A 14,568-nucleotide genomic window follows, 5' to 3' on the forward strand; every position below is an offset into this window, starting at 1 on the left:
GGTCTCAATTGTAAACAGAAGCAGTACAGTCCTCACTTACAGGCTTTCTGCACAAATTTTTAGCTGTATAAACAAGAATTCCTAATATTTGAAAGCAAATTCAAGTGAAAACGCTCCCTTAAGTGCCCGGAGTTGTAAAATTTATCAGTTTGCTGGTCATTTCACAACTTGCCACTGGAAATGTCTGTGATTACAAAGGGCAGGAAATGTAGGAAGAATCGATTTACTTTAATTTCAAGGGGTTCTTCCAAGTTTTTAATCATTTCTGGAAACTCTAATTACGTATTTTAAGAGTTTTACCACAACTAGAGAGTTTTCTTACAAATATGTACTGGAACCGTCAGGATTTTAACAGAGTCATACAAAAGTCGCCAGAGTAATGCGGCCTCAATTGTAAACATAAGCAGTACAGTCCTCACTTACTGGCTTTCTACACAAATTTTGAGCTGTATAAATAAGAATTCCTAATATTTGAAAGCAAATTCAAGTGAAAAATCTCCCTAAAGTGCCAGGAGTTGTAAATATTATCAGTTTGCTGGTCATTTCACGGCTTTCCAATGGTAATATCTGTGATTACAAACGGCAGGAAATGTAGGAAGAAACTATTTACTTTAGTTTCAAGGGGTTCTTCCAAGTTTTTAATCATTTCTGGAAACTCTAATTACGTATTTTAAGAGTTTTACCACAACTAGAGAGCTTTCTTACAAATATGTACTGGAACCGTCAGGATTTTAAAAGAGTCACACAAAACTCGCCAGAGTAATGCGGTCTCAATTGTAAACATAAGCAGTACAGTCCTCACTTACAGGCTTTCTGCACAAATTTTTAGCTGTATAAACAAGAATTCCTAATATTTGAAAGCAAATTCAAGTGAAAACGCTCCCTAAAGTCCCCGGAGTTGTAAATATTATCAGTTTGCTGGTCATTTCACGGCTTTCCACTGGTAATGTCTGTGATTACAATGGCAGGAAATGCAGGAAGAATCGATTTACTTTAATTTCAAGGGGTTCTTCCAAGTATTTAATAATTTCTGGAAACTTTAATTACGTATTTTAAGAGTTTTACCACAACTAGAGAGCTTTCTTACAAATATGTACTGGGACCGTCAAGATTTTAAAAGAGTCATACAAAAGTCGCCAGAGTACTGCGGTCTCAATTTTAAACATACGCAGTTTAGACCTCACTTACAGGCTTTCTACACAAATTTTGAGCTGTATAAACAAGAATTCCTAATATTTGAAAGCAAATTCAAGTGAAAACGCTCCCTAAAGTGCCCGGAGTTGTAAATATTATCAGTTTGCTGGTCATTTCACGGCTTTCCACTGGTAATGTCTGTGATTACAAACGGCAGGAAATGTAGGAAGAATCGATTTACTTTAATTTCAAGGGGTTCTTCCAAGTTTTTAATCATTTCTGGAAACTCTAATTACGTATTTTAAGAGTTTTACCACAACTAGAGAGTTTTCTTACAAATATGTACTGGAACCGTCAGGATTTTAACAGAGTCACACAAAACTCGCCAGAGTAATGCGGTCTCAATTGTAAACAGAAGCAGTACAGTCCTCACTTACAGGCTTTCTGCACAAATTTTTAGCTGTATAAACAAGAATTCCTAATATTTGAAAGCAAATTCAAGTGAAAACGCTCCCTTAAGTGCCCGGAGTTGTAAATATTATCAGTTTGCTGGTCATTTCACGGCTTTCCACTGGTAATGTCTGTGATTACAAAGGGCAGGAAATGTAGGAAGAATCTATTTACTTTAATTTCAAGGGGTTCTTCCAAGTTTTTAATCATTTCTGGAAACTCTAATTACGTATTTTAAGAGTTTTACCACAACTAGAGAGCTTTCTTACAAATATGTACTGGAACCGTCAGGATTTTAAAAGAGTCACACAAAACTCGCCAGAGTAATGCGGTCTCAATTGTAAACATAAGCAGTACAGTCCTCACTTACAGGCTTTCTGCACAAATTTTTAGCTGTATAAACAAGAATTCCTAATATTTGAAAGCAAATTCAAGTGAAAACGCTCCCTAAAGTGCCCGGAGTTGTAAATATTATCAGTTTGCTGGTCATTTCACGGCTTTCCACTGGTAATGTCTGTGATTACAAACGGCAGGAAATGTAGGAAGAATCTATTTACTTTTATTTCAAGGGGTTCTTCCAAGTTTTTAATCATTTCTGGAAACTCTAATTACGTATTTTAAGAGTTTTACCACAACTAGAGAGTTTTCTTACAAATATGTACTGGAACCGTCAGGGTTTTAACAGAGTCATAAAAAAGTCGCCAGAGTAATGCGGCCTCAATTGTAAAGATAAGCAGTACAGTCCACACTTACAGGCTTTCTACACAAATTTTTAGCTGTATAAACAAGAATTCCTAATATTAGAAAGCAAATTCAAGTGAAAACGCTCCCTAAAGTGCCCAGAGTTGTAAAATTTATCAGTTTGCTGGTCATTTCACAACTTGCCACTGGAAATGTCTGTGATTACAAAGGGCAGGAAATGTAGGAAGAATCTATTTACTTTAATTTCAACGGGTTCTTCCAAGTTTTTAATCATTTCTGGAAACTCTAATTACGTATTTTAAGAGTTTTACCACAACTAGAGAGTTTTCTTACAAATATGTACTGGAACCGTCAGGATTTTAACAGAGTCACACAAAACTCGCCAGAGTAATGCGGTCTCAATTGTAAACATAAGCAGTACAGTCCTCACTTACAGGCTTTCTGCACAAATTTTGAGCTGTATAAATAAGAATTCCTAATATTTGAAAGCAAATTCAAGTGAAAAATCTCCCTAAAGTGCCAGGAGTTGTAAATATTATCAGTTTGCTGGTCATTTCACGGCTTTCCAATGGTAATATCTGTGATTACAAACGGCAGGAAATGTAGGAAGAAACTATTTACTTTAGTTTCAAGGTGTTCTTCCAAGTTTTTAATCATTTCTGGAAACTCTAATTACGTATTTTAAGAGTTTTACCACAACTAGAGAGTTTTCTTACAAATATGTACTGGAACCGTCAGGATTTTAAGAGTCACACAAAACTCGCCAGAGTAATGCGGTCTCAATTGTAAACAGAAGCAGTACAGTCCTCACTTACAGGCTTTCTGCACAAATTTTTAGCTGTATAAACAAGAATTCCTAATATTTGAAAGCAAATTCAAGTGAAAAAGCTCCCTAAAGTGCCCGGAGTTGTAAATATTATCAGTTTGCTGGTCATTTCACGGCTTTCCACTGGTAATGTCTGTGATTACAAACGGCAGGAAATGTAGGAAGAATCGATTTACTTTAATTTCAAGGGGTTCTTCCAAGTTTTTAATCATTTCTGGAAACTCTAATTACGTATTTTAAGAGTTTTACCACAACTAGAGAGTTTTCTTACAAATATGTACTGGAACCGTCAGGATTTTAACAGAGTCATACAAAAGTCGCCAGAGTAATGCGGCGTCAATTGTAAACATAAGCAGTACAGTCCTCACTTACTGGCTTTCTACACAAATTTTGAGCTGTATAAATAAGAATTCCTAATATTTGAAAGCAAATTCAAGTGAAAAATCTCCCTAAAGTGCCAGGAGTTGTAAATATTATCAGTTTGCTGGTCATTTCACGGCTTTCCAATGGTAATATCTGTGATTACAAACGGCAGGAAATGTAGGAAGAAACTATTTACTTTAGTTTCAAGGGGTTCTTCCAAGTTTTTAATCATTTCTGGAAACTCTAATTACGTATTTTAAGAGTTTTACCACAACTAGAGAGTTTTCTTACAAATATGTACTGGAACCGTCAGGATTTTAAAAGAGTCACACAAAACTCGCCAGAGTAATGCGGTCTCAATTGTAAACAGAAGCAGTACAGTCCTCACTTACAGGCTTTCTGCACAAATTTTGAGCTGTATAAACAAGAATTCCTAATATTTGAAAGCAAATTCAAGTGAAAAAGCTCCCTAAAGTGCCCGGAGTTGTAAATATTATCAGTTTGCTGGTCATTTCACGGCTTTCCACTGGTAATGTCTGTGATTACAAACGGCAGGAAATGTAGGAAGAATCTATTTACTTTAATTTCAAGGGGTTCTTCCAAGTTTTTAATCATTTCTGGAAACTCTAATTACGTATTTTAAGAGTTTTACCACAACTAGAGAGTTTTCTTACAAATATGTACTGGAACCGTCAGGATTTTAACAGAGTCACACAAAACTCGCCAGAGTAATGCAGTCTCAATTGTAAACATAAGCAGTACAGTCCTCACTTACAGGCTTTCTGCACAAATTTTTAGCTGTATAAACAAGAATTCCTAATATTAGAAAGCAAATTCAAGTGAAAACGCTCCCTAAAGTGCCCAGAGTTGTAAAATTTATCAGTTTGCTGGTCATTTCACAACTTGCCACTGGAAATGTCTGTGATTACAAACGGCAGGAAATGTAGGAAGAATCGATTTACTTTAATTTCAAGGGTTTCTTCCAAGTTTTTAATCATTTCTGGAAACTCTAATTACGTATTTTAAGAGTTTTACCACAACTAGAGAGTTTTCTTACAAATATGTACTGGAACCGTCAGGATTTTAACAGAGTCATAAAAAAGTCGCCAGAGTAATGCGGCCTCAATTGTAAACATAAGCAGTACAGTCCTCACTTACTGGCTTTCTACACAAATTTTGAGCTGTATAAATAAGAATTCCTAATATTTGAAAGCAAATTCAAGTGAAAAATCTCCCTAAAGTGCCAGGAGTTGTAAATATTATCATTTTGCTGGTCATTTCACGGCTTTCCAATGCTAATATCTGTGATTACAAACGGCAGGAAATGTAGGAAGAAACTATTTACTTTAGTTTCAAGGGGTTCTTCCAAGTTTTTAATCATTTCTGGAAACTCTAATTACGTATTTTAAGAGTTTTACCACAACTAGAGAGTTTTCTTACAAATATGTACTGGAACCGTCAGGATTTTAACAAAGTCACACAAAACTCGACAGAGTAATGCGGTCTCAATTGTAAACATAAGCAGTACAGTCCTCACTTACAGGCTTTCTGCACAAATTTTTAGCTGTATAAACAAGAATTCCTAATATTAGAAAGCAAATTCAAGTGAAAACGCTCCCTAAAGTGCCCAGAGTTGTAAAATTTATCAGTTTGCTGGTCATTTCACAACTTGCCACTGGAAATGTCTGTGATTACAAACGGCAGGAAATGTAGGAAGAATCGATTTACTTTAATTTCAAGGGGTTCTTCCAAGTTTTTAATCATTTCTGGAAACTCTAATTACGTATTTTAAGAGTTTTACCACAACTAGAGAGTTTTCTTACAAATATGTACTGGAACCGTCAGGATTTTAACAGAGTCACACAAAACTCGCCAGAGTAATGCGGTCTCAATTGTAAACAGAAGCAGTACAGTCCTCACTTACAGGCTTTCTGCACAAATTTTTAGCTGTATAAACAAGAATTCCTAATATTTGAAAGCAAATTCAAGTGAAAACGCTCCCTTAAGTGCCCGGAGTTGTAAAATTTATCAGTTTGCTGGTCATTTCACAACTTGCCACTGGAAATGTCTGTGATTACAAAGGGCAGGAAATGTAGGAAGAATCGATTTACTTTAATTTCAAGGGGTTCTTCCAAGTTTTTAATCATTTCTGGAAACTCTAATTACGTATTTTAAGAGTTTTACCACAACTAGAGAGTTTTCTTACAAATATGTACTGGAACCGTCAGGATTTTAACAGAGTCATACAAAAGTCGCCAGAGTAATGCGGCCTCAATTGTAAACATAAGCAGTACAGTCCTCACTTACTGGCTTTCTACACAAATTTTGAGCTGTATAAATAAGAATTCCTAATATTTGAAAGCAAATTCAAGTGAAAAATCTCCCTAAAGTGCCCGGAGTTGTAAATATTATCAGTTTGCTGGTCATTTCACGGCTTTCCAATGGTAATATCTGTGATTACAAACGGCAGGAAATGTAGGAAGAAACTATTTACTTTAGTTTCAAGGGGTTCTTCCAAGTTTTTAATCATTTCTGGAAACTCTAATTACGTATTTTAAGAGTTTTACCACAACTAGAGAGTTTTCTTACAAATATGTACTGGAACCGTCAGGATTTTAAAAGAGTCACACAAAACTCGCCAGAGTAATGCGGTCTCAATTGTAAACAGAAGCAGTACAGTCCTCACTTACAGGCTTTCTGCACAAATTTTGAGCTGTATAAACAAGAATTCCTAATATTTGAAAGCAAATTCAAGTGAAAAAGCTCCCTAAAGTGCCCGGAGTTGTAAATATTATCAGTTTGCTGGTCATTTCACGGCTTTCCACTGGTAATGTCTGTGATTACAAACGGCAGGAAATGTAGGAAGAATCTATTTACTTTAATTTCAAGGGGTTCTTCCAAGTTTTTAATCATTTCTGGAAACTCTAATTACGTATTTTAAGAGTTTTACCACAACTAGAGAGTTTTCTTACAAATATGTACTGGAACCGTCAGGATTTTAACAGAGTCACACAAAACTCGCCAGAGTAATGCAGTCTCAATTGTAAACATAAGCAGTACAGTCCTCACTTACAGGCTTTCTGCACAAATTTTTAGCTGTATAAACAAGAATTCCTAATATTAGAAAGCAAATTCAAGTGAAAACGCTCCCTAAAGTGCCCAGAGTTGTAAAATTTATCAGTTTGCTGGTCATTTCACAACTTGCCACTGGAAATGTCATTGATTACAAACGGCAGGAAATGTAGGAAGAATCGATTTACTTTAATTTCAAGGGGTTCTTCCAAGTTTTTAATCATTTCTGGAAACTCTAATTACGTATTTTAAGAGTTTTACCACAACTAGAGAGTTTTCTTACAAATATGTACTGGAACCGTCAGGATTTTAACAGAGTCATAAAAAAGTCGCCAGAGTAATGCGGCCTCAATTGTAAACAGAAGCAGTACAGTCCTCACTTACTGGCTTTCTACACAAATTTTGAGCTGTATAAATAAGAATTCCTAATATTAGAAAGCAAATTCAAGTGAAAAATCTCCCTAAAGTGCCAGGAGTTGTAAATATTATCATTTTGCTGATCATTTCACGGCTTTCCAATGCTAATATCTGTGATTACAAACGGCAGGAAATGTAGGAAGAAACTATTTACTTTAGTTTCAAGGGGTTCTTCCAAGTTTTTAATCATTTCTGGAAACTCTAATTACGTATTTTAAGAGTTTTACCACAACTAGAGAGTTTTCTTACAAATATGTACTGGAACCGTCAGGATTTTAACAGAGTCACACAAAACTCGCCAGAGTAATGCGGTCTCAATTGTAAACAGAAGCAGTACAGTCCTCACTTACAGGCTTTCTGCACAAATTTTTAGCTGTATAAACAAGAATTCCTAATATTAGAAAGCAAATTCAAGTGAAAACGCTCCCTAAAGTGCCCAGAGTTGTAAAATTTATCAGTTTGCTGGTCATTTCACAACTTGCCACTGGAAATGTCTGTGATTACAAACGGCAGGAAATGTAGGAAGAATCGATTTACTTTAATTTCAAGGGGTTCTTCCAAGTTTTTAATCATTTCTGGAAACTCTAATTACGTATTTTAAGAGTTTTACCACAACTAGAGAGTTTTCTTACAAATATGTACTGGAACCGTCAGGATTTTAACAGAGTCACACAAAACTCGCCAGAGTAATGCGGTCTCAATTGTAAACAGAAGCAGTACAGTCCTCACTTACAGGCTTTCTGCACAAATTTTTAGCTGTATAAACAAGAATTCCTAATATTTGAAAGCAAATTCAAGTGAAAACGCTCCCTTAAGTGCCCGGAGTTGTAAAATTTATCAGTTTGCTGGTCATTTCACAACTTGCCACTGGAAATGTCTGTGATTACAAAGGGCAGGAAATGTAGGAAGAATCGATTTACTTTAATTTCAAGGGGTTCTTCCAAGTTTTTAATCATTTCTGGAAACTCTAATTACGTATTTTAAGAGTTTTACCACAACTAGAGAGTTTTCTTACAAATATGTACTGGAACCGTCAGGATTTTAACAGAGTCATACAAAAGTCGCCAGAGTAATGCGGCGTCAATTGTAAACATAAGCAGTACAGTCCTCACTTACTGGCTTTCTACACAAATTTTGAGCTGTATAAATAAGAATTCCTAATATTTGAAAGCAAATTCAAGTGAAAAATCTCCCTAAAGTGCCAGGAGTTGTAAATATTATCAGTTTGCTGGTCATTTCACGGCTTTCCAATGGTAATATCTGTGATTACAAACGGCAGGAAATGTAGGAAGAAACTATTTACTTTAGTTTCAAGGGGTTCTTCCAAGTTTTTAATCATTTCTGGAAACTCTAATTACGTATTTTAAGAGTTTTACCACAACTAGAGAGTTTTCTTACAAATATGTACTGGAACCGTCAGGATTTTAAAAGAGTCACACAAAACTCGCCAGAGTAATGCGGTCTCAATTGTAAACAGAAGCAGTACAGTCCTCACTTACAGGCTTTCTGCACAAATTTTTAGCTGTATAAACAAGAATTCCTAATATTTGAAAGCAAATTCAAGTGAAAAAGCTCCCTAAAGTGCCCGGAGTTGTAAATATTATCAGTTTGCTGGTCATTTCACGGCTTTCCACTGGTAATGTCTGTGATTACAAACGGCAGGAAATGTAGGAAGAATCTATTTACTTTAATTTCAAGGGGTTCTTCCAAGTTTTTAATCATTTCTGGAAACTCTAATTACGTATTTTAAGAGTTTTACCACAACTAGAGAGTTTTCTTACAAATATGTACTGGAACCGTCAGGATTTTAACAGAGTCATAAAAAAGTCGCCAGAGTAATGCGGCCTCAATTGTAAACATAAGCAGTACAGTCCTCACTTACTGGCTTTCTAAACAAATTTTGAGCTGTATAAATAAGAATTCCTAATATTTGAAAGCAAATTCAAGTGAAAAATCTCCCTAAAGTGCCAGGAGTTGTAAATATTATCATTTTGCTGGTCATTTCACGGCTTTCCAATGCTAATATCTGTGATTACAAACGGCAGGAAATGTAGGAAGAAACTATTTACTTTAGTTTCAAGGGGTTCTTCCAAGTTTTTAATCATTTCTGGAAACTCTAATTACGTATTTTAAGAGTTTTACCACAACTAGAGAGTTTTCTTACAAATATGTACTGGAACCGTCAGGATTTTAACAGAGTCACACAAAACTCGCCAGAGTAATGCGGTCTCAATTGTAAACATAAGCAGTACAGTCCTCACTTACAGGCTTTCTGCACAAATTTTTAGCTGTATAAACAAGAATTCCTAATATTAGAAAGCAAATTCAAGTGAAAACGCTCCCTAATGTGCCCAGAGTTGTAAAATTTATCAGTTTGCTGGTCATTTCACAACTTGCCACTGGAAATGTCTGTGATTACAAACGGCAGGAAATGTAGGAAGAATCGATTTACTTTAATTTCAAGGGGTTCTTCCAAGTTTTTAATCATTTCTGGAAACTCTAATTACGTATTTTAAGAGTTTTACCACAACTAGAGAGTTTTCTTACAAATATGTACTGGAACCGTCAGGATTTTAACAGAGTCATAAAAAAGTCGCCAGAGTAATGCGGCCTCAATTGTAAACAGAAGCAGTACAGTCCTCACTTACTGGCTTTCTACACAAATTTTGAGCTGTATAAATAAGAATTCCTAATATTTGAAAGCAAATTCAAGTGAAAAATCTCCCTAAAGTGCCAGGAGTTGTAAATATTATCATTTTGCTGGTCATTTCACGGCTTTCCAATGCTAATATCTGGGATTACAAACGGCAGGAAATGTAGGAAGAAACTATTTACTTTAGTTTCAAGGGGTTCTTCCAAGTTTTTAATCATTTCTGGAAACTCTAATTACGTATTTTAAGAGTTTTACCACAACTAGAGAGCTTTCTTACAAATATGTACTGGAACCGTCAGGATTTTAAAAGAGTCACACAAAACTCGCCAGAGTAATGCGGTCTCAATTGTAAACATAAGCAGTACAGTCCTCACTTACAGGCTTTCTGCACAAATTTTTAGCTGTATAAACAAGAATTCCTAATATTTGAAAGCAAATTCAAGTGAAAACGCTCCCTAAAGTGCCCGGAGTTGTAAATATTATCAGTTTGCTGGTCATTTCACGGCTTTCCACTGGTAATGTCTGTGATTACAAACAGCAGGAAATGTAGGAAGAATCTATTTACTTTTATTTCAAGGGGTTCTTCCAAGTTTTTAATCATTTCTGGAAACTCTAATTACGTATTTTAAGATTTTTACCACAACTAGAGAGTTTTCTTACAAATATGTACTGGAACCGTCAGGATTTTAACAGAGTCACACAAAACTCGCCAGAGTAATGCGGTCTCAATTGTAAACAGAAGCAGTACAGTCCTCACTTACAGGCTTTCTGCACAAATTTTTAGCTGTATAAACAAGAATTCCTAATATTTGAAAGCAAATTCAAGTGAAAACGCTCCCTTAAGTGCCCGGAGTTGTAAATATTATCAGTTTGCTGGTCATTTCACGGCTTTCCACTGGTAATGTCTGTGATTACAAACGGCAGGAAATGTAGGAAGAATCTATTTACTTTAATTTCAAGGGGTTCTTCCAAGTTTTTAATCATTTCTGGAAACTCTAATTACGTATTTTAAGAGTTTTACCACAACTAGAGAGCTTTCTTACAAATATGTACTGGAACCGTCAGGATTTTAAAAGAGTCACACAAAACTCGCCAGAGTAATGCGGTCTCAATTGTAAACATAAGCAGTACAGTCCTCACTTACAGGCTTTCTGCACAAATTTTTAGCTGTATAAACAAGAATTCCTAATATTTGAAAGCAAATTCAAGTGAAAACGCTCCCTAAAGTCCCCGGAGTTGTAAATATTATCAGTTTGCTGGTCATTTCACGGCTTTCCACTGGTAATGTCTGTGAATACAAACGGCAGGAAATGCAGGAAGAATCGATTTACTTTAATTTCAAGGGGTTCTTCCAAGTATTTAATCATTTCTGGAAACTTTAATTACGTATTTTAAGAGTTTTACCACAACTAGAGAGCTTTCTTACAAATATGTACTGGAACCGTCAAGATTTTAAAAGAGTCATACAAAAGTCGCCAGAGTAATGCGGTCTCAATTTTAAACATACGCAGTTTAGACCTCACTTACAGGCTTTCTACACAAATTTTGAGCTGTATAAACAAGAATTCCTAATATTTGAAAGCAAATTCAAGTGAAAACGCTCCCTAAAGTGCCCGGAGTTGTAAATCTTATCAGTTTGCTGGTCATTTCACGGCTTTCCACTGGTAATGTCTGTGATTACAAACGGCAGGAAATGTAGGAAGAATCTATTTACTTTTATTTCAAGGGGTTCTTCCAAGTTTTTAATCATTTCTGGAAACTCTAATTACGTATTTTAAGAGTTTTACCACAACTAGAGAGTTTTCTTACAAATATGTACTGGAACCGTCAGGGTTTTAACAGAGTCATAAAAAAGTCGCCAGAGTAATGCGGCCTCAATTGTAAACATAAGCAGTACAGTCCTCACTTACTGGCTTTCTACACAAATTTTGAGCTGTATAAATAAGAATTCCTAATATTTGAAAGCAAATTCAAGTGAAAAATCTCCCTAAAGTGCCAGGAGTTGTAAATATTATCATTTTGCTGGTCATTTCACGGCTTTCCAATGGTAATATCTGTGATTACAAACGGCAGGAAATGTAGGAAGAAACTATTTACTTTAGTTTCAAGGGGTTCTTCCAAGTTTTTAATCATTTCTGGAAACTCTAATTACGTATTTTAAGAGTTTTACCACAACTAGAGAGTTTTCTTACAAATATGTACTGGAACCGTCAGGATTTTAACAGAGTCATAAAAAAGTCGCCAGAGTAATGCGGCCTCAATTGTAAACATAAGCAGTACAGTCCTCACTTACTGGCTTTCTACACAAATTTTGAGCTGTATAAATAAGAATTCCTAATATTTGAAAGCAAATTCAAGTGAAAAATCTCCCTAAAGTGCCAGGAGTTGTAAATATTATCAGTTTGCTGGTCATTTCACGGCTTTCCAATGGTAATATCTGTGATTACAAACGGCAGGAAATGTAGGAAGAAACTATTTACTTTAGTTTCAAGGGGTTCTTCCAAGTTTTTAATCATTTCTGGAAACTCTAATTACGTATTTTAAGAGTTTTACCACAACTAGAGAGCTTTCTTACAAATATGTACTGGGACCGTCAAGATTTTAAAAGAGTCATACAAAAGTCGCCAGAGTACTGCGGTCTCAATTTTAAACATACGCAGTTTAGACCTCACTTACAGGCTTTCTACACAAATTTTGAGCTGTATAAACAAGAATTCCTAATATTTGAAAGCAAATTCAAGTGAAAACGCTCCCTAAAGTGCCCGGAGTTGTAAATATTATCAGTTTGCTGGTCATTTCACGGCTTTCCACTGGTAATGTCTGTGATTACAAACGGCAGGAAATGTAGGAAGAATCGATTTACTTTAATTTCAAGGGGTTCTTCCAAGTTTTTAATCATTTCTGGAAACTCTAATTACGTATTTTAAGAGTTTTACCACAACTAGAGAGTTTTCTTACAAATATGTACTGGAACCGTCAGGATTTTAACAGAGTCACACAAAACTCGCCAGAGTAATGCGGTCTCAATTGTAAACATAAGCAGTACAGTCCTCACTTACAGGCTTTCTGCACAAATTTTTAGCTGTATAAACAAGAATTCCTAATATTGGAAAGCAAATTCAAGTGAAAATGCTCCCTAAAGTGCCCGGAGTTGTATATATTATCAGTTTGCTGGTCATTTCACGGCTTTCCACTGGTAATGTTTGTGATTACAATCGGCAGGAAATGTAGGAAGAATCTATTTACTTTTATTTCAAGGGGTTCTTCCAAGTTTTTAATCATTTCTGGAAACTCTAATTACGTATTTTAAGAGTTTTACCACAACTAGAGAGTTTTCTTACAAATATGTACTGGAACCGTCAGGGTTTTAACAGAGTCATAAAAAAGTCGCCAGAGTAATGCGGCCTCAATTGTAAAGATAAGCAGTACAGTCCACACTTACAGGCTTTCTACACAAATTTTTAGCTGTATAAACAAGAATTCCTAATATTAGAAAGCAAATTCAAGTGAAAACGCTCCCTAAAGTGCCCAGAGTTGTAAAATTTATCAGTTTGCTGGTCATTTCACAACTTGCCACTGGAAATGTCTGTGATTACAAAGGGCAGGAAATGTAGGAAGAATCGATTTACTTTAATTTCAAGGGGTTCTTCCAAGTTTTTAATCATTTCTGGAAACTCTAATTACGTATTTTAAGAGTTTTACCACAACTAGAGAGTTTTCTTACAAATATGTACTGGAACCGTCAGGATTTTAACAGAGTCATAAAAAAGTCGCCAGAGTAATGCGGCCTCAATTGTAAACATAAGCAGTACAGTCCTCACTTACTGGCTTTCTACACAAATTTTGAGCTGTATAAATAAGAATTCCTAATATTTGAAAGCAAATTCAAGTGAAAAATCTCCCTAAAGTGCCAGGAGTTGTAAATATTATCATTTTGCTGGTCATTTCACGGCTTTCCAATGCTAATATCTGTGATTACAAACGGCAGGAAATGTAGGAAGAAACTATTTACTTTAGTTTCAAGGGGTTCTTCCAAGTTTTTAATCATTTCTGGAAACTCTAATTACGTATTTTAAGAGTTTTACCACAACTAGAGAGTTTTCTTACAAATATGTACTGGAACCGTCAGGATTTTAAAAGAGTCACACAAAACTCGCCAGAGTAATGCGGTCTCAATTGTAAACAGAAGCAGTACAGTCCTCACTTACAGGCTTTTTGCACAAATTTTTAGCTGTATAAACAAGAATTCCTAATATTTGAAAGCAAATTCAAGTGAAAACGCTCCCTTAAGTGCCCGGAGTTGTAAATATTATCAGTTTGCTGGTCATTTCACGGCTTTCCACTGGTAATGTCTGTGATTACAAACGGCAGGAAATGTAGGAAGAATCTATTTACTTTAATTTCAAGGGGTTCTTCCAAGTTTTTAATCATTTCTGGAAACTCTAATTACGTATTTTAAGAGTTTTACCACAACTAGAGAGCTTTCTTACAAATATGTACTGGAACCGTCAGGATTTTAAAAGAGTCACACAAAACTCGCCAGAGTAATGCGGTCTCAATTGTAAACATAAGCAGTACAGTCCTCACTTACAGGCTTTCTGCACAAATTTTTAGCTGTATAAACAAGAATTCCTAATATTTGAAAGCAAATTCAAGTGAAAACGCTCCCTAAAGTCCCCGGAGTTGTAAATATTATCAGTTTGCTGGTCATTTCACGGCTTTCCACTGGTAATGTCTGTGAATACAAACGGCAGGAAATGCAGGAAGAATCGATTTACTTTAATTTCAAGGGGTTCTTCCAAGTATTTAATCATTTCTGGAAACTTTAATTACGTATTTTAAGAGTTTTACCACAACTAGAGAGCTTTCTTACAAATATATACTGGAACCGTCAAGATTTTAAAAGAGTCATACAAAAGTCGCCAGAGTAATGCGGTCTCAATTTTAAACA

The sequence above is a fragment of the Myotis nattereri genome, assembly GCF_964212035.1.
Source record: "Myotis nattereri genome assembly, chromosome: 19".
Taxonomy (NCBI): Eukaryota; Metazoa; Chordata; class Mammalia; order Chiroptera; family Vespertilionidae; genus Myotis; species Myotis nattereri.